This window comes from Mauremys reevesii, linkage group 15, assembly GCF_016161935.1.
Source record: "Mauremys reevesii isolate NIE-2019 linkage group 15, ASM1616193v1, whole genome shotgun sequence".
Lineage (NCBI taxonomy): Eukaryota > Metazoa > Chordata > Testudines > Geoemydidae > Mauremys > Mauremys reevesii.
This window is the reverse complement of record NC_052637.1, coordinates 27,744,793-27,765,829: the sequence shown is the minus strand read 5'-3', so window position 1 is coordinate 27,765,829 and position 21,037 is coordinate 27,744,793. Positions and strand designations below refer to the sequence as shown.

At 42.6% G+C, this 21,037-nt stretch overlaps 1 protein-coding gene across 12 annotated transcripts in view; it reads right to left on the bottom strand.

Moving 5' to 3' along the window:
- Nucleotides 1–21,037, bottom strand: part of TNRC6C (trinucleotide repeat containing adaptor 6C) — a 610,512-nt gene that overhangs the window by 328,687 nt on the left and 260,788 nt on the right. The gene's annotated exons all lie outside the window — the stretch shown is intronic.

Sequence of the window (21,037 nt, the reverse complement as noted above, 5' to 3'; positions counted from 1 at the left end):
CTGAACTGGGCACGTCTCTGGGTGTGCAAAACTGGGCAGGATCTCTCTCACAAGACTTTCCTTTCTGCTGGCACGTTCTGCAGTTCCAGTTCTGGTGCCAGCCACAGACTAGAAGGGAACCCTCCCCTCAAAAGTTTGGATCAAGCTTAGTTCTAAAATCAGGTGAACATGAAAGGATGGGTTTATTACAAGTAATGCACAGAGAGCAACACTTACAGTTAAGGCTGCCTATGCATTTCTATGGTGAAATTTTACTTTTCTTGTTACAGTCTGTATTACAGCAGTGCCTCAATGCTGTACAAACACCTAGCAACAGCCACGAAAACAACAAGGAGTTGTTGTTTACAGTCTAAATAGACTAGACAACCAAAGAATGGAAGGCAGCACAGAGATGAAGTGACTACCCCAACGCCATAAGGAAGGTCAATGGCTGACCTGAGAATAACAAGGAATCCGGTGACACCTTAAAGACTAACAGATTTATTTGGGCATAAGCTTTCATGGGTAAAAAACACTTCTTCGGATGCTTATGCCCAAATAAATCTTATGCCCAAAAGCTTATGCCCAAATAAATCTGTGCGTATGCCCAAATAAATCTGTTTGTCTTTAAGGTGCCACTGGACTCCTTGTTGTTTTTGTGGATGCAGACTAACATGACTACCCCCGATACTTGAGCTGAGAATGGAACCCATAGAGTCTCCTGATTCTTTGTTTCATGCCCTATCCACTGGCTCACACTGCCTCTCCAACTAATTTTCAGTTACTTGTAACTTCCTCAAAGCAATTTCTTTTCCCCTGAAAGTTTAATAAAAAATGGTTGAGCCATTTTCAAGCATGGAACAAGTGAAATAACGTAGTTTTCCTGATAAGAACATAATTTTGAAATCTTTTCTTTGAAGAACTCTAGTGCCTCTGGAGAAGGTGACAGGAATTTGAAATTTGGCAGACACAAAATCCCTAGGTTGCAGATGTACCTTACAATGGTCCAGTCAAAATCAGATTTGATAAGGGTTTAAAGATGTACTTTGTGAATGTGCAGCAGATTATGTGAAATAATAAAATTAGGATCTTTGAAAATTCCACTAGCAATACATATGAGTGTTTATATAAACTAAGAGAAAATGTCCATTGAACATACAGTGTCTCAGGACTGTGTTGGACATGCAGATGCAAGCATAATAAAGAGTGGAATTTCTGTTTGCCCACATAGCAGGTTGTGGAATATGATCGGAGAAGGGGTATATGGAGGGCGGCAGTGTTCAAAGGAGTCCAGCCTCCTTCAGTATGATATTTGAAGGGGAGGAATAAAGAATTATGGGTTTTGTGGTTAAGGTACTAGATTGGGAAGCAGGAATTGTGGTTCATTCCCAAGCTCTGCCACAGATTTCCCGTATGACCTTGGGCATGTCACTTAATCTTTCTGTGCCCATTTTCTCAGCTGTAAAATGATATTGATTCTTCTTTAGCTTTGAAGATAAATTCACCGAGGCCTGTGAGGCACTCAGATAGCATGGTGACAGGGGCATATAAGTCCCTAGACAGACATGGAGGGAGACCTCAAAACATTTATGAAGAAGGAATCAAAGCTGTGAAGTCGTTCTGCTTTCTTTTACATGTCACAGAAAGATATGTTGTCTCAAATGAAGCAATGGCTACTTTTGCATTGATTGCAAATATTGTGTGGCACAGGGTGCTCTGCTACTGCTAGCAATTAGCTTAGGGTGACCAGATGTCCCGATTTTATAGGGACAGTCCTGATTTTTGGGTCTTTTTCTTATATAGGCTCCTATTACCCCCCCCACCCCGTCCCGATTTTTCACACTTGCTGTCTGGTCACCCTAAATTAGCTAAATGTGGTAACTTTGATGGAATTGGAGCTGCTTTGTAATAATTTATGAATACTCTATGTTGCCAGGTTATTGGGATATTTACTGTGTGACTATACTGGTTTTCATTTAATAGGGGTCTGTAAGAAAAAACAAGCAGGAATGAATGACTCAAGATGAGCACTTCTCTGCAAATGCCTGAGGGTTCTTAAGAGACATTGGATGCGAAACAATCTGTTCAAACCTTGTATTTAACAATGAGTAAGTGACACTTTGAATTAGTTTCCCATACCTGAAGAACTCACAAGCTTGTCTCTCTCGCTGTGACAGGGCACACTCGCCTCTCGTGAGCATCTCCTGTTGGCTGGGGGCAAACCTGCATACCCTTTCTCTCTGCTCATGGTGCCCCGTCAGCTGTTGTCCCCGTCAGGTGGAGCTTCAGTGGCTCAGCCCTCCGGCTAAGTCACACAGTTAATTCGCAGGAATGAACCAACCCTTTACAGGGTAACAAAGTTCAACAAATGGTTGACCCTCTTCAGCATCTTCAGTCCTCGGCCTGCTAAAATTCCCAGTCCCTTTCTTGTGCTTCTTGTCTCCTTCTTGGGGCTTTGGCGGGACCTGGGCCTCAACCAAGAGACCCTATAGCCATGCATTGCTTTCTTTTAATGGTTACTGCTGCTTTCCCTGGGCTGCTTCCCAATCAGTCCCATCATCTTCTTGGGTTCTCTGTCTGTTCCCTGCTTGATCAGGGTCTCTACCAGGCCTTGTTGTCTGCCGAGTTTCTCAGTCTTCCAGTCGTTCCTCCCCCTTCTAGTCCCAGCCAGCTACTGACCTGCTCAGGCCCTGCAGCTCCTTTCAACTGAACCTGCTGGGCTCTGATTCACTGCTTCCCTGTAGACTTTCTAGGCAGGCCTGGAGGACCCCTTCATGGCTCCTTTTCTAGGGCAGGGTGTGGTAGGACTGCAAGGCCTCCAGTAGGAGTCCTCAAAGGGCTCAGTACACCCCACCCCCCCATCACACTCACCAACAGAAGATGGTCCAATAGAAGATATTACTTCACCTACCTTGTCTATTTAATATCCTGGGACTAGCATGGCCACAACACTGCATAGTACAGGAAAAGGCCCATGCACACCAGACATTGATAGGACTAGAGCAGTTTAAAAAGGGACTCTCTCTCAAGAGATGTTCAAGGGCATGAGAAAAAGACATGGGGAACCAATTGGGGAGTCCGAAGAAGCTAGGCCTGCCTAGGTCACCCTCACAGGACTCTTTAGGTAAGTATGTAAGACTCTTTGTTGTTTTAAAACCCCTTTTCTCTAAATATTTTGTTCCTAATGTTAAAATAAACAATGCTTTGGTTTAAGAAGACTGTCTGGTCACTATACACCACTGGTCACTGACTCCCAAAAGGTGCTGAAACCAGTTGGACCTGCTGGGTAAGCCTGGTTGTTACACAGGATGCTGTAGCCCCAGGGGTCTGGCATAACAGTGAAAGAATTACAGCATTTCAGATCAGGAGAAGTAATGGCCTGAGGCCTGACACCTGAAGGAGTGCTCTCAGAAAGACCAGAGAGGAAGAGAGATGCAGCTGGCCCTGCAACCGTAACAGCAACATTTCCTTGCATCTTCATTTTTTTTTAAAATGTAGGAAATCTCATTTTAACAAAACAATCTACATGGAAAGAACATGAAGGGTGCAAAGCATAGCATTCCCAAGTCAGGATTCAGCAATGGTAAGGTTCCCTGTTCATCCTGAATCCTGCCCTGTAATATGTATGCAGTAGCTGGACCATGACATAGCCTACAATGTAACATAGAAAGAAGCCTTGTAAACCAGCAGGATGATTTACCAGCCCAGGCCTAACTTAGATCTACTATCTGGTCCTTTGCCATGATGTAGACAATGATAAAACTAATATTAATTTATTCGCCTGTCCAAAAAAGCCACTTGCCTCAGGTTAAATATTGGCAGGCTGATCTATAGCATCTTTCTATCTCCCTAACGGGAACCTAGGGTTCCCACCTGCTCAGGTTTTCCCAGGATTGTACCTTTTTTGAGGTAGTTCTCCGGAAAATCTGTACGGTTGCCAGTTGTCCAGTTTTATGGGCTTAGGATCATCCCGTAAGGTGCCTTTTTTTGTAACTCGGAGGTGCCAGCCCTCCTGGAGCCCCACAAGGGCAGAGTGCTGGCACAGGAAAGATAATTTCCTGTTCCACAAAGGAAGAAAGGAACCAGAGATCTGTCGGGTACTTAAGCTCATGTTGCTTAATTGTTTGGCATGCTGGGGCAGGAAAGCAAAACCTTTCATTGGGAGGTTACAGGTTCAGTTCTACAAAGAGATTTTTTGTTTCCCCCTCATTTAACACTAACTCGGCTTAGTGTTGCATTTTGTTTGGGTTGGGTTTTCACTTTTTGCCCAAACGTTCATTAGCGAAAGTGACATTTATGTGGACAGGCAGCCTCTAAAGGCAGCTAACCGCTCCCTGGCTGAGGGCCCTGTGGCTTGTTTCCTTAGCAACTGCAGGAAGGGAAAACAGAATCTGTCAGATGGAAAATGTCAATTACAGCAGATCTGTAGAGGAGAGATGCAGCTAGAGGAGGAGGAGTGTGTGGAGGGGGGGCAGCGAAGAGGGGGAAGGCGCAGCAGAGGGTTGTGCAATGGTGAAGGAGATTTGGTAGGAGGGAGAGCAAGTGTTGAGAACAGCAAATCTGTAAAGGAGAGAGGCTGCGACAGAGAGAAGTGTGCGCAGTGGAGCAGGGCGGATGGCGGGGGGGAAGTGTTGAACAGCGCAGTCCTGACAAACAGGATTAGAATGATAATATTCAGAGACAGACAGTGACTGCCAGGTTGATTATAACACTGTTTCTTTGGCAATTTTGCCAGCCCGAGAGCCTGGGAGAGTGGTCCTCAGAAGCTGCCTGACTGAAGCCCCCAGATCTGACAGGCTGCAGGGTGACGGATTAGGGCAGCCGGAAGATTAAATAAATAGATGAAGGGAGAGAGAAATAAAAAGCGCTGGGCGCGTGGTGCCTGCGCTGGCGATATCGATCTGCGCCCCCTCGTGTATGTCTCCGCAGATCAATGTCCGACTGAAAAGAGAAATCACCTGCTAAAACGGTCGGGAAAGAGCTACAGACACAGCGTTAATATTAATCAAAACCAATCCTCCCTCCGCAAACCACCACCCACGCTGCCCGGGAATGGAGGGAGAGACAAAGAGAGGCAGCTTCTTTGCAGAGCATCCAGGAAGAGGGCGGCTCTGGGGGAAGTAGGTGGTTAACGAAGCCCCTTGCCAATGAGGATTGTTTGTGGGCGCCTCGGAGAAAGAAGGCGCAGGCATGTGTGTGCATGCGCATACACACGCCATTAATCCGTGTTGTTTTTTGTCCTCCTCCCCTTACAGCTTTCCCGTGCAGATTTTCCTATGCATCAGACTCTGCCACACAGTCTCTCACACACGGCATGGAGTGGTACTGCATTTTTTTTTTTAAACGAATGATTTACAGGGAACTGAGGTTATAATCTCCCCTCCTCCCTCCCCTCAAGACTTTGAGGACAACTGCTCATTTCTTCATGTGTTTGTTTCTCTCTCACTCACTCACTCACTCAAAATCCTGCAATCCTGACTTTCAGGTCATGGAGGTGAATGGGACTCAGAAGGCCCTGCTAAGTGTGTTGAGAAAAATCGAGCTGTTCTCTCCTGCTAACATCCGACTTTACAGAAGAGCCACAGGACAAACAGGAAAAGGGAAAATCCTGGGCATTGCTGCTGTTCCTTAAGGGCAGCAGATGAATTTAGGGATTTGGGGTATTAGCTACGTCACTTCCATTTATGTCAGTGCGAACTGCAGCAGCTAACTGCCTGCACGCTTTTCTGCAAATATTCCCTTTGGGAGAGTGCCTAGCTGGAAAAAAGGGGGTAGAGCTTATTAACCTGTAATTTTATGTGGTCTGGATAGGGCTAACACAGGGCACATGATACCCAAGCATCATTCATGAGGACAGACAGGCAGACAGAAAGACATAAAGGAAACAGAGAAAATAGGGAAAGGACCTAAAATACTTACTTTCAGTTGTGTCCAAGGATGAGAGAATTGATTCTGATTAAATTTAAAAAATCTCACAGAACCTTTCCAATTGCTACAATTTAATTTGAAGGGCACTTTCCACAGTCTCCCTGTGGATTTGAACCTGGTTTCTATGACAGGAGGGCTGATCTTATGTTTAAGGCTCTGAACTAGGACTCAAGAAATCAGGATTAAGTTTCTGTCTCTGCCGTAGGCTTGTTCAATGAGCTTGAGCAAGTCACAAACTCCCTGTGCCACATGTAAAGAAGGGGGTTGGACTAATTCTCTCTATCCTTCCAAGGAGTTCTGAGACTTACTTCATTAACGTCTAGGAGGAGTGCAGATACTATGGCAAAGGGGGCCATATAAGAAGCTGACAGACAGATAACTAAAATTACCAGCAGTCTCATGGGACATTTTCACCAGGAGGTTTTCAGGGCAGTGTTGCAGACCTAAGACGCATCTGAACCAAATCAGAATTTTGAGCTCTTTGTGATTTACCCATCACTCCTTGTGACCTTAGCCAAGATTTGAACATGGTGCACCAGATGGGAAGGTTTTTTTCCCCATGAATTCACCATGCCATCCCTGCCCGGCCTTCCCAAGAATACCTGATTAAAAATGATAATGATGGCACCAGCTAGTTACTCTGCACTTCTCACTTTAGACAAGCAATTCACACACAGCCAGCTCTTGGTGTGGCAGCAACTTCACCCCCAGGGTGCATGAAGTTATTATTCAGTCTCTTGATGTCATCACCTACTTGCTCATTTAAAGCTGTTTTAAATGGTAACAGTGCTAAACCACCCCACACTCTCTTCCCTTAAAGACCATATGGACTTCCTTCTCGGTTTGGGACATACGCCTCTACCTCGATATAACGCGACCCAATATAACACAAAATTTGAATATAATGCGGTAAAGCAGTGCTCCGGGGGGGCAGGACTGCGCACTCCGGATCAAAGCAAGTTCGATATAACGCGGTTTCACCTATAACACAGTAAGATTTTTTTGGCTCCTGAGGACAGCGTTATATCGGGGCAGAGGTGTACTTAAATTACAACATTTTTCATCTTGCTTGACAATTATATTCTGGTGGAAGTTGGAGAATAGCAGGCTCCATGACTATTTGTAGGATAGAGTAAGTGGAATAAAAAGGGGAATCGTTATTTTATTATGATGGTCCCCGGCAGTTGGTTAAAAAGGAGATTTTTATTCAGGCTTGTTCTGTATTTGTACACTGATGTCTAGTTGTCTAGACTAGGAGACTAGAGGGCAGAAGACCTGGATGCCATTTCCCCACACTGCCACTGATTCACCTTGTTCAACCCCTTTAACCTCTCTGTTCTCCACCTCTCCCTCTGTAAAACAGGGATGATAATATTTGTCCAGCTTTGTAAAGCACTGTGAGATACATGGATAAAAGGTGCAAGTATTGTGTGCAAGTATCATCGCATTCGCTGCTTCTCTCCCACATTGCCCCTTATGAACAAGAAAAGCTGCAGATCAAAATCTGTAAAGCCACCACCTCCCCCTCCTCCAAATTTCCTTCTGCTGTAATGTACAATGGCAACTGCAATCTGATGAGGGCTAGGCAGGTGAAGAGTTGTGATCACTGCTCTGATTGGCTAAGAATTGCACACATCCTATTATTATTGTTATTATTATTTAACATTTATATTGTGGCAGTGCTTGAAGACCTTAACCAGGTTGGATCCTATTATCTAGGTGGTTACCCTGTTTTTCTCTCACATCCACCCTGGCACACATGTTCAGTTCATCCAGCTGTTCTGTCTTGTTTTTTAAATTATAAGCTCTTTGGAGAAGGGACTGTCACCAACTGTGTGTTTGAACAATGTCTAGCACAACGGCATCCTGACCTGGTTGACTTTTAGGAGCTATCACAATAAAAATGTTAAATAGTCATTATAATATTTTTATTTTTCCCCCATCCCCTCATTTTCATTCCCCATAACTTTTTTTTTCTTGAGTGGCAGATTAACTGTGATGATGGACTTTATCAAGCTTCAGTCGTGGTTCTGTGCCTATGTGAGACTCAATCAGTGCAGTATTTAAAGTAGTGTTTTTCAAAGTTCGGGTCACAACTCAGTACTGGGTCACAGCATGTAAGGCACTGAACTGTGCTTGTAGCTCAGTGGTTTGAGCATTGGCCTGCTAAACCCAGAGTTGTGAGTTTAATCCTTGAGAGGGCCACCAGGGATCTGGGGCAGTTCAATCCAAATTTTTTATTAATTTGGGGCACTCTGGTCAGTACCGCTGACCGGGACATTAAAAGTGGCATCAGTGGTGCTGCGCAGCTAAGGCAGGCTAGTGCCTGCCTGTTCCGACACTGCGCTGTGCCCCAGAAGCAGCCAGCAGTGAGTCTGGCTTCTAGGCAGGGGGGCCACAGGGCTCCACACGCTGCCCCCACCCTGAGCACAGGCTCCACACTTCCATTGGCTGGGAACCGACAGAGCAAAAACAGCATGAGTGGCCCTCACACTTCCCTGCTACTGGGCCTCAACCTTCAGCTAAAGGGCCAGCCTGTAGGGCTCAGAGGGGTGCTCAGTTTCTGTGAGTACCCAGGCTCCTCTTCTGAGCCTCATCTTATGTCTTCATAAGCATCCCAAACTCATACCTCAATTTATGATAATGCCACAGCGATGGGCATAGTATAAAATCCTAATTTAGGCAGAACACAGATATGCATTCAATAAACAAACAATTCTTAGCATTTATCTATCATAGTTCATCCCTAGATCCCAAGTGCTTTCCACACTTGGGTGAGTACTATTACCCCATGTTACAGACAGGGTAACAGAGGAATGATGAGGTTAAGTAATTGGCCCAAGGTCACACCATGACCCTGGGGCAAAGTCAGGAATAGAACCCAAGTCTCTTGGTCGCTGATCCTGACGCCCAATCCCCTGGATCATGATGCCATAATTAGCGTTTCCATGAACTCAACACCCACTCCCCAAATCTTTGACTTTCTCTGGGAAGTTTGTGCTTTGAAGAGATCTTAAAGAGGAAATACCCATTCCATTCACCCAGAGACCTTCTCTTTCTCAGCTCTCCTATTTTTAAATACAGGGGGTCAGATTCTCAGCTAGTGTAAATCATCTGATATCTACCGGCTGAGAATCTTGCTCTACAGTCTAAGAAAATCACTTCATCTGCTTTTTTCCACCTATCCCACGCAGCTGCTTCCTCCTAACTTAACACCCCCAGGAAACAGACATTTCCGTTGCTACTCCTTAAGCCGCTTGCAGAAACTTCCCAGGGAAGAAAATTAATATTGTAAGGAGGAATCAAGTAAAAGTCATTCATATTTGGTAGCCAAAACTTTGGTAGTAGTTTGGCCATTTCAAATTCTGAAGAGACTCTAAAATCAATTAAGGTGCAATAAAGGTCTCTTGCTGACTGAGGCAGTGTTGTAAATATCAGTTATTTTAACCCGGTTTAAGTCTAATAGGTTCAGCAACAGCTACTGAGGAAAGGGCCTGACCTTGCTTATTAGAGGCCGAGGGTCTAGGAAGAGAAGACAATGATGGCTACTGAGGCAGCACTAGAAGTGACCCAAGAAGGAAAGAAGAGAAAGAAGACAGTGAGCTGCATAATGTACATCATCCTTGAGGGGGTATCTGATGGAAGCTACTTATGTATGAAATATGGCCTGACAGAGCTCATGGCAGAAAAGATTCAAATATTAGTTATTGAGCTGGAGATAATCATAGAATCATAGGACAGGAAGGGACCTCGAGAGGTCATCTAGTCCAGTCCCCTGCACTCATGGCAGGACTAAGTATTATTTAGACCATCCCTGACTGGTGTTTGTCTAACCTGCTCTTAAATATCTCCAGTGATGGAGATTCCACAACCTCCCTCAGCAATTTTATTCCAGTGTTTAACCACCCTGACAGTTAGGAAGTTTTTCCTAATGTCCAACCTAAACCTCCCTTGCTGCAATTTAAGCGCATTGCTTCTTGTCCTATCCTCAGAGGTTAAGAAGAACATTTTTTCTCCCTCCTCCTTGTAACAACCTTTTAAGTGCTTGAAAACTGTTATGACCCCTCTCAGTCTTCTCTTTTCCAGACTAAACAAACCCATTTTTTCCCAATCTTCCCTCATAGGTCATGTTTTCTTGAACTTTAATAATTTCTTTTGCTCTTCTCTGGACTTTCTCCAATTTGTCCACATATTTCCTGAAATGTGGCACCCAGAACTGGACATAATACTCCAGTTGAGGCCTAATCATCGCAGAGTAGAGTGGAAAAATTACTTCTCGTGTCTTGTTTACAACACTCCTGCTAATACAATGATGGAATTCATCTGAGGATGAAGATATAATGCCGGAGAAGACAGAGGAGATGGTACAGACAACAAGATTTGTAGACCCCTGCTGAACAAAAGGAGCTGGAGGGAGGACTGCCAGAAGAGGAGAGAGATCCATGGAAGAATGTGACCATGAGGGCAAGGTAAAGGAAGGGATCAGCTAGAGGTGGTGAAATCAAGTTGAATAACAGGTTTGCTGCGCTGGGGAATGAGGAGGAGAAAGGCAGAAGATGGGATGGTGAGGAAGAAAAAGAAAAGAAGGGAAGAAAAGTCTCTGTAGAAGAGAGGAAGAAATGATGGAGATAATCAGGGACTGGAGCCAAATTAAAAATGAGGATGATGTACAGGGGACTGAGAGAGAGCATAAAACAGATTCCTACCAATAACAGGAAGAGACAGGCCTAGTGAACAGGGACTCCACGCTCAGAAGACTCAACAGGCCTGTCCCCAGACCAGATCCACAGAACAGAAGAGAGTGCTGTCCACCAAGAGCAAGGATAAGTAATGTGGATGTGAGGCTGAAGAGGATCCTGGTAGAGTGGTTAAAAAATCCACTGATCATGCTGCATATTGGGACAAATGACACTGCTAGATTCCCATTGGAATGGATCAAGGATGACTAAGCTCAGCTGGGTAAGACTCTTAACGAAGTGGAAGCTGAGATGATTTTCAGTAGAATACTTCCAGACACTAGAGAAGGCAGCAAAGGCCTGACAAAATAATTAAGATCAACAGATGGCTCAAGGATTGGTGCTATGAGGAAGGTGTGGGATGATCGACCACTGGAAGGAATTTATGCATAGAATACTCTTCTCAACTGATGGATTCCACTTGAGGACCTGGAGAATTAATCTTCTGGGATCAAAGCTGGCATGATTAATAAGAAGGATGTTAAAATTGGGAGATGAGGGGAGAAGGTTGGGAGAGACTCATGAAATCTCCATGCCTGGGTTCAATACCCAGGAACAGCTACATGACAATATAGTAAGGGATGACGGAACACCACAAGCTAGAAAACTGCATGTGGTCTGAGGGAAGCAACTGAACTGCTTGTAGACAAATGCAAGGAGTCTGAGCAATAAAATAGAGGAACTGGAACTACTGGTGAAGGTGGTCAAACCAGATATTATGGGGATTACAGAAACATGGTGGAATAGCACTCATGACTGGAATACAGGTATTGAAGAGTATGTGCTGTTTAGGGTAGAGAGAAATAAAGGTAAGGGCGATGAAGTAGCATTGTAATCAATGAAGCAATAAACTGTAAAGAAATATGAAGTGATAGTAATGACAAAATAGAGTCTGTTTGGGTTAAAATCACTTTGGGAAAGGATTGTAAAAGAGATTCTGTTGGGATGGCATTAGGGGTCTGTTATACACCCCCATGGTCAGACTCAGATATGGATAGTGATCTCTTTAATACTGTTAGAGAGAGAGATACTTTTAGGAATTGTGTCATAAGGGAGACTAACTTCCTGGATACAAATTGGAGAATAAATGCTACTAATACTGGTTGGGCCCAGATATTATTGGATGTGATAGATGATAGTTTTCTTCATCAAACTGTCATTGAACCAACCAGAGGTGATGCAATTTTAGACTCCGTTTTAGTAAATAGTGAGAACATCATAGAAGAGCTAGTCAGAGGAAATGACCTTGGATCAAGGGTCACGAGTTGATTCAGTTTAAATTAAATGGAATGATAATCAAAACCAGGTAATCAACTATGGTTTTTTATTTCAAAAGGGCAGATTGGAGAATTAAAGAAGTCAGCTGGATTGAAGAACTGAAGGACTTATATGCGGAGGACGCTCGGAATTCCTTCAGATCAACTCTACAAAAACTATCTGAAATATGCATCCCAAGAAAGGGGGAAAAAATTGTGGGGAAAGGCTCCAGATCCAGGTGGATGAATAACTTCCTCAAAGAAGTAATTAGGAGTAAGCATAGAGCCTTGAGGGAGTGGGAAAAGGAGTGGAATCAGCAAAGAAAGCTACACAGTGGAGGTTAGAAAAATGTAGGAATAAAGTGAGAATTGCTAAAAGACAAGCTGAACTAGCTCTTGCCAAGGAAATTAAAAATTAGGTTTTTTAGTTATATAAATAAAAAGAGAATAAGGAAGGATGAAGCTAGGTGGCTACGCAGTGTGGATGGGCAGGAGATTAAAGATAGCCTAGGTATGGCCCAAACACTAAATCAATACTTTGAATCAGTTTTCGATGACAATGATAATATGGAACATGTGCATGAAGTGCTGTATGGCTGATGGAAATGTGTCTAGAAATAGACATTTTCACATTTGAAGTGGAAGAAAAACGTAAAGCAGTTAAGGCACTCAAATTGGGAGGACTGGATAACTTCCATCCCTGAATACTGAAGGAACTGGCACATGAGATTGCTAGTCCAGTAACAAGGATTTTTAATAAATCTGTCTATTCAAGGGTAGCACCATATGACTGGAGAATAGGTAACGTCATACCTATATTTCAAAAAAGTGATCCAGGCAATTATAGGCTTGTTAGTTACTGTCTTCAGTAGTATGCAAGGATTTAGAGCAAATTGTGAAATTAAATTAATAGATGTAAATTTAAATAATTAAAGTAATAATTGTAATAATTAAATTCATAGAGGTCAAATGAATAGTGGTAAAGGGGATGTAATCCAACATCGGTTTGCCAATGGTAGATCATACCAGACTAATCTGATCTCCTTCTTGGTGAAAATAACTGATTTTTTAGATAAGGGAAGTGCAGTAGCTCTAATATATTTGGACTTCAGTAAAAGCATTTGACATCATAATACATGGGAAATTATTAGTTAAATTAGAGACAATGGGGTTCAGTACAAGCACTGTAAGGTCGATAAGGAATTAAGTAAAAGGGAGAAGGCAGTGGGTTGTGCTGAAAAGTGAATTATCGGATTGGAGAGAGGTTACTAGCAGAGTTCCTCAATGATTGGTCTTGGGACAAATCTTATTCAACATTTTATTAATGACCTTGGCACAAAAAGTAGGAGTGTGCTAAACAAATATTCTGATGATACAAAGTTGGGATGCACCATCAGTAGTGAGGAGGATCAGATTATTATACAGGAAGATCTGATGATCTCAAAGACTCAGAGACAGGACAAAATTACAGTACAGAGTACAAGGTGCAATAGTACAAAGTGCACTTAGGGTCTAATAATAAGAATTTCTGCTACAAGTGAGGAGCTGATCAGTTGGAAGGAACAAAGGAGGAGATAGGCCTGGGTGTGTGGGTTGATCACCAGATGACTATGAGCCACCAATGGGATGCCTTGAAAAAGGCAAATGCGATCCTAGAAAGTATCAGGCAAGGCATTTCCAGTAGAGATAGAGAAGTATTAATGTCATTGTACAAGGCGCTGGTCAGACCTTGTTTGGAATACTGTGTACAATTCTGGTCACTCAGGTCCAAGAAAGATCAATTTAAACTGGAGCAGGTGCAGAGAAGAGCTACTAGAATGATCAGGGGAATAGAGGACCTATCTTATGAGAGGAGACTGGAAAAGCTTGGCTTGTTTAGAGTCACAAAAAGGCAGAGAGGGTATATGATTGCTCTCTACAAATACATTACGGGGGTAAATAGGAAGGGTGAAGAGCTATTTAAACTAAAGGACAGTGTTGGTACAAGAACAAATGGATGAAAACTGGCTGCAGGGCTACCAGAACAGGATGGGCTAGGGCCCTACCACTTTTGGAAAGGCTCTGCCGCCCCTGACTGGCCATGAACAAATTCAGAATAGAAATTAGAAGAAGATTTCGAGCCATCAGAGGGGTGAGCTTCTGGAACAGCCTCGCAGTAGGAATTGTGTGGGCAAACAACTTAATTAGTTTTAAGAAAAAGCTGGGCAAACTTATGAGAGCAATTGTATGGAGGGGTTGCTTGTGATGGTAGGGGCTGGGCTCAAAAGCCCTGGGGCTCACTTATATCTTGTGTTGCTAAAGCTTATACTTTATGTGGGGTTTGGAAGGAATTTTCTCCCAGGTCAGACTGGCAGTAACCTTGAGGGCTTTTCACCTTCCTCTGCAGTATGTGGGTGCAGGTCACTTGCCAGGATTCATAGAATCATAGAATTCAAGATCAGAAGGGACCATTATGATCATCTAGTCTGACCTCCTGCAAGATGCAGGCCACATAAGCCGATCCACCCACTCCTTAAGCAAGCGACCCCTGCCCCATGCTTCGGAGGAAGGCGAAAAACCTCCAGGGCCACTGCCAATCTACCCTGGAGGAAAATTCCTTCCCGACCCCAAATATGGCGGTCAGCTGAACCCCGAGCATGCGGGCAAGACTCTCCAGCTATACCCTCTGGAAAAAGGCTAACATTATCCTATCATTGACCCATTGTACTAATTACCAGTGTGGCACTTAATTGACCTATTGACTAAGCCCGTTATCCTATCATACCATCTCCTCCATAAACTTATCCAGCTTAATCTTAAAGTCATGGAGGTCCTTCGCCCCCACTGTTTCCCTCGGTAGGCTGTTCCAGAATTGCACTCCTCTGATGGTTAGAAACCTTCGTCTAATTTCAAGCCTAAATTTCCTGACTGACAATTTGTATCCATTTGTCCTCGTGTCCACATTAGCACTGAGCAGAAATAATTCCTCTCCTTCCCTGCTATTTATTCCTCTGATATATTTAAAGAGTGCAATCATATCTCCTCTCATCCTTCTTTTGGTTAAGGAAAACAAACCGAGCTCCTCAAGTCTCCTTTCATACGACAGGCTTTCCATTCCTCGGATCATTCTAGTGGCCCGTCTTTGTACCCGTTCCAGTTTGAGTTCATCCTTCTTAAACATGGGAGACCAAAACTGCACACAATACTCCAAATGAGGTCTCACCAATGCCTTATATAACGGGACTAGCACCTCCTTATCTCTACTAGAAATACCTCGCCTAATGCATCCCAAGACCGCATTAGCTTTTTTAACGGCCACATCACATTGCCTACTCATAGTCATCCTGCGATCAACCAGGACTCCTAGGTCCTTCTCCTCCTCCGTTACTTCCAACTGGTGCTTCCCCAGCTCATAACTAAAGTTCTTGTTAGTCATCCCTAAATGCATAACCTTACACTTCTCACTATTGAATTTCATCCTGTTACTAATACACCAGTTTACAAGGTCATCCAAATCTCCCTGGAGGATATCCTGATCCTTTTCCGAATTGGCAATACCTCCCAACGTCGTGTCATCCGCAAACTTTATCAGCCCACTCCTACTTTTGGTTCCGAGGTCAGCGATAAATAGATTAAATAAAATCGGACCCAAAACCGAACCTTGAGGAACTCCACTGGTAACCCCCCACTCCACTGGTAACCCCCCAGGATTATCTGGGTCTCTCTCACTTAATCATTTCCCTGCCATTGTAGCGGCTTCAAGCACTGGGGAAGCTCTGTCTCTCCTATTCTCTGCTTGCGGCACATAGTCTAGTTTCCTCTGGGTTTCATTTACTTTGGTTTCATTTCCATTGCTGGATTTAGTGTGCGGGTCCTGGGTGGTGTTGGTGGCTTGTGACGTACAGGAGGTCAGACTAGGTGATCTGGTGGTCACTTCTGACCTTCAGCTCCATGAAAGAGCATGACATAGCACAGGTACAGCTTGTCCAATGTATTTAAAAGGTTAATAGATTAACAGATTCCAAGGCCAGAAGGGACCATTGTGATCACCTAGTCTGACCTCCTCTATATTACAGGCCATAAACCATCCCTAAAATAATTCCTAGAGCAGATCTTAGAGAAAAATGTCCAATCTTCATTTAAAAACTGCCTGTGTTGGAGAATCCACCATGATCCTTAGTAAATTGTTCCAATGGTTAATTACCCTCACTGTTAAAAATTTACACCTTATTTCCAGTCTGAATTTGTCTATCTTGAGCTTCCAGCCACTGGAACCACTAGACTGAAGAACCAGCATCAAATATTTGTTCCCCATGTAGATACTTATACACTGGAATCAAGTCACCCCTTAACCATCTAAACAGATTAAGCTTCTTAGAGTCTATCACTATAAGGCAGGTTTTCTAATCTTTTAATCATTTTCAAGGCTCTTCTCTGAATCCTTTCCAATTTATCAACATCCTTCTGGAGTTGTGGACAGCAGAACTGGACACAGTATTCCATCAGCAGTCGCACCAGTGCCAGATTCAGAGATAAACTAACCTCACTACTCCTACTCAAGATTCCCGTGTCTATTAATCCAAGGACTGCATTAGCCCACATGGCCACAGCTGCACACTGGGCGCTCATGTTCAGCTGATTATCCAGCACAACCCCCAAATCTTTTGGGGAGTCACTGCTTCCCAGGATAGAGTTCACCATCCTGTAAGCATGGCCTGTGTTCTTTGTTCCTAGATGTATACATTTATATTTAGCTATATTAAACACCCTTTTTTTATACCCAGCTTACCAAGTGATCCAGATTGCTCTGTATCAGTGATCTGTCCTGGTCATTATCACTCCCTCAACTTGTGTGCGTCATTGGCAAAGTTTATCCAGGATGATTTTATATTTTCTTCCAGGTCATTGATAAAAATGTTAAATAGTATAGGGCCAAGAACCAATCCCAGAAGGACCCCACTTGAAACACACCCACATGAGGATTCTGTGTATACAATTACATTTTAAAACATATTGGTTAGCCAGCTTTTAATCCATGTAATGTGTGTCATGGCCATTTTATATTGTTCTAATTTTTAAAATCAAAATGTTGTGGCATCAAGTCAAATGCATTACAGAAATCTAATATATTACATCAACACCTTTATCAAACAAACTTGTAATCTCATAAAAAAATAAACTTAGTTTGACAGGATCTATTTTTCATAAACCCATGTTGATTACCATTAATTATACTAACCTTCTTTAATTCTTTATTAATTTAGTCCCAAAGCAGCTGCATCATTATCTTGCCCAGGATCGATATCAGACTGACAGGCCTATAATTACCCTGGTCATATTTATCTTTATCTTTTTTAAATATTGGCACAACATTAGCTTTTTTCCAGTCTTCTGGAACTTCCTCAGTGTTCCAAGACTTATTAAAAATCAAAATTAGCGGTCCAGCACACTCCTCAGCCAGCTCTTTTAAAAATCTTCTATGCAAATTATCTGGACCTGCTGATTTTAAAATGTCTGACTTTTGTAGCTACTGTTTAACATCCTCCTGAGATACTAGTAGAATGGAAAGGGTGTTATCATATGATATGACTACGTCATCTGTCCCCCGCCCCCCAATACAGTACAGAATGATTCATTGAACACTTCTGCCTTTTATGCACTATTGTTGATAATTCTACAATTTCTATCTAGTAACGGACCATTTACTTTTATTAGGATTCTTTTTGTTCCTATTACACTTAAAAAAACTCCTTCTTATTGTCCTTAACTCTGCTGGGCATAGATTTGTGTTTTTACATGTGCATTTAGTGGCTGTCAGGCAACAAAATCCTATTAATATAAAGATATGCACTTCTTGGGGCAAAATAAGAGAGCTCCAAGGAAAAATACATAGATTTCAATGAATGTTAGTGTGATAATGAAAAAGTGCAAACATCTAAAGCTTACTCTATCTTAAAGAGATACTGTCAAGTTGAAACTCAGATAATTAAAAATATATACAGTTTCTCCACCTCTGTAATTAACATATCAGATTATTAAAATGAAAAGAATTGCAAACCAATTTTATTTCTTCACCATTTATACTCCTTGCTTATTTATTTATTATTTGCATTTCACTCAGTTTGAACAATGTAACAACTGACCAGTTTCATGTCTGTTTCTAGTCAGTTTCATTTTTCCAGGTTTTGCATGTAGTTCCCAACAGTTGAGGGGAAACTGTAAAGTTACCTCCACAAAAAATCCCTATTAATTGGAATTAAAAACAAAAACATTTCTATTAATTTCAGGTTTTTGTCAATATCCTTTTTATTTAATTGTTCATAACTTAAATTCTTGGGTCAGCCTAAGATGACAGTGTCCTTTTAACTAATGAATATTAAAAAAGCTTGCACATAGGTTGTTAATTCTTTTTCTTGTCTGCCCTTCCTAGTTAGGATGGATCCTTTGCAAAACTCCACAGATTTTCCTTTTCGTGCAGACAGTACACTTTTACTAATATCCAAACTGATAAATTATGTAAGTGAAGTCAGAGTAAAACCTTTCATAGACATGAGAAATTATTTCTGCGTCATGCAGAGTTTCCTGTTCCACTCATTTATTTTTTTGGTTGTCATCTTCATTTGAGCAACCTTTCTGAGACTTGAAAAGGTCAGTGCCCCCACATTTGGGCCGTAGGATTATAGGTGACGAGCTGTGTTGAAAGATATAATTGAGCCCCTGGCACGCAAGAGATTTCAACCTGTCCAGGCTATCAGACAGGTCTATTTCTTTGAAGAATCTAAAGGATGTGTGTGTTGGGGATGGGGATGGAATTTTTAAGAAGCTGGAGGCTGTGTCAAAAGATAATTAATGTAGTCTAATTGGTCTCGAGGCCCTTGATCACAACTCTGTATGCAGCCTGCAATACCTATACTGTCTCTTCTTTCCAGTGAGGGTAAGGCATCCAATAGTGAGCTTCTTGGTCACCATGCTTGGGATCAGGGTTAGGTACAAGAAGCACAGTCACTGCAGGCAATGCTGGAAAGAAAAGGCATACAGTCACAGGTCTGCATGACCGGGCTTACTAGATGGTCACGGCCTATAGGTAAAAATGTAACAGGGAAATGAAAACATTAGGGGTGTAAAACTGTATGTGATTATCAGATCTACCCATCTAAGGTGGGATATCTCACAAGTTTGCAGAAAGTTGGGTCCCAGTGCCTCACTGGTATCCTCGGTTTTCTGTTCTAGATATTAAATGTATGGACCCTCACTGCTTCTTCGTCCTAATTCTAACTTTATCCAACAATTTATTTAGCCTCCCCCTAAGCCAACTTAGTTGTGGTGCTTATCCTGTGCCTATAACGTTCTCCAGGTGGAGAACAGATGGCGCCCTCAATTCATTATGGACACAGTGGAGAATGGTCATCTCTAGATCTCTGGTTTGAATCTGACTAATCTTAATAGCTGTTCAATAGCCTTTGTGAATTGAGTAAGATGCTCTCCATCCAATTCTTATTGGACAGATATCCATATCACTGAAACCCCACTCAGAACTGGGACCTTTGTAGATATTCTTATTCTATGGGCTGGGCACATTGAACTATGGTACCTCTCTCAGTTAGGGCCTTGTTTGAACTAGGGACAGCTGTAGCCAGGTTTGTGTTTAAATTTTTTTTTGACCCGTACTACCAATGGCAGAAGGTACAGATGGTATGGCGGTAAAAGTGCCTGTACCCAGGCTGCTGTACAGCTTTCACTATTGGTTGCACTGGTGCAAAAAACCCCAACAAAACACAAATTTCCTAGTGAGGACACTCCCTAGAGGCGGTCATGCCTGAAGCACACTGATGGGTCGGGAAGGGACACTGTTGCAAAGCTTGCATATGCACTGTTGTTACCCATTGCTGCATGTGCTTTGGTGTGTTTCCAGTTTCCAGTGCTGCTAATTTAGCACCTTGTATTGGCAATGAGGAATTAAAGATGCAGCTGGAAGTATACGAGTCATGTTTGTTCCAAAGTTGGAAAGCAGAAAGGGAGAACACTTTGACCTGTTTGATGTCTTCAGAGATCTTGAAGACCGAGCCAAAATAATGTAGTAGCAAGCCAGAAACTGACTGTAGCTTTAGACGTCAGAGATATCATCATAGTCACTCTGTCAGTAGCCTATCCATCATCGTTTGGACACAGTCTCTGGAGCTGGTTAGATATAATTAACCCTGTGTCTGCTACATTTCAATGGCAGAACATTAGCAGGCAGAGCATCCATTATTTTCCCCTCTGTGCTGAGAGTTGAGCAATTTATTTTCTCAAGTAGACAGTGTGTAGTGAAGAGTGTGATGAGTAAGGAGGAGGATTGGAAATATATAAAACCAGGCAGAAGCCAGTTAAAGTGGTCATTAAAAGAATGAAAGGAAATCTACCAAATTGTATGGAATATTTTCAGGGAACAATATTCTTTGGGTCACGTTCTCAGTAGGTACAAGCAAAGAAAAGTCACCCACTAACGATTTGCCCTATACTACTGTAACCTTCCTAGAGGAAGTGGCTGCGAGTCTGTCAACACCACTCCAATTTCAGCTACAGAGGCAGTTGCAGAGAATCACACCACCCGCCAAGGTCTGAATGAGCAAAAGTCCCAAATTTTGCTCCTGTTGTAACAGAGGAAGGAAATTTATAGGAAGAGAAGTTTTACACAGCCTTCCCAATGCAGAAGGAACTCCAACTGAAGCCAGTAAGGCTTGGCACACAGAAGGTTTGCAGAGTGAGGCCCTAAGAAAGAGACTGCGTTTCCTGGTGCCTTATGGGAAGGAGTTAATGTTCAGGTGGCAATAAAAATGGTAGCAAAAACTTGGACACTATTGGGGTAGCGACAGTAACCTGTCTAGATCATACCTCTAGGAACAGAAATGTTCAGTTTAGTTCAGAAATGGACTAAGCTTTAGTCCTAATTAATTTTTTTAAAGAAGCTTTTCCTATTCACGTGAACTGGAAAATGGTGAAATTGAAATGGTGCAGTGGTGAATATTTATTAGCAAGTAAATAATTACTGTATACTAGTAGAAAGAATAAATATTGTTTATAATTAAGTGCTGTTGGTGCACTGGGGCAGCAAGTTGGAATTTAATAAGGCATTATAGTTTGAAAAAACATAGGGCCAGGTTCTAGTACTTTGATACA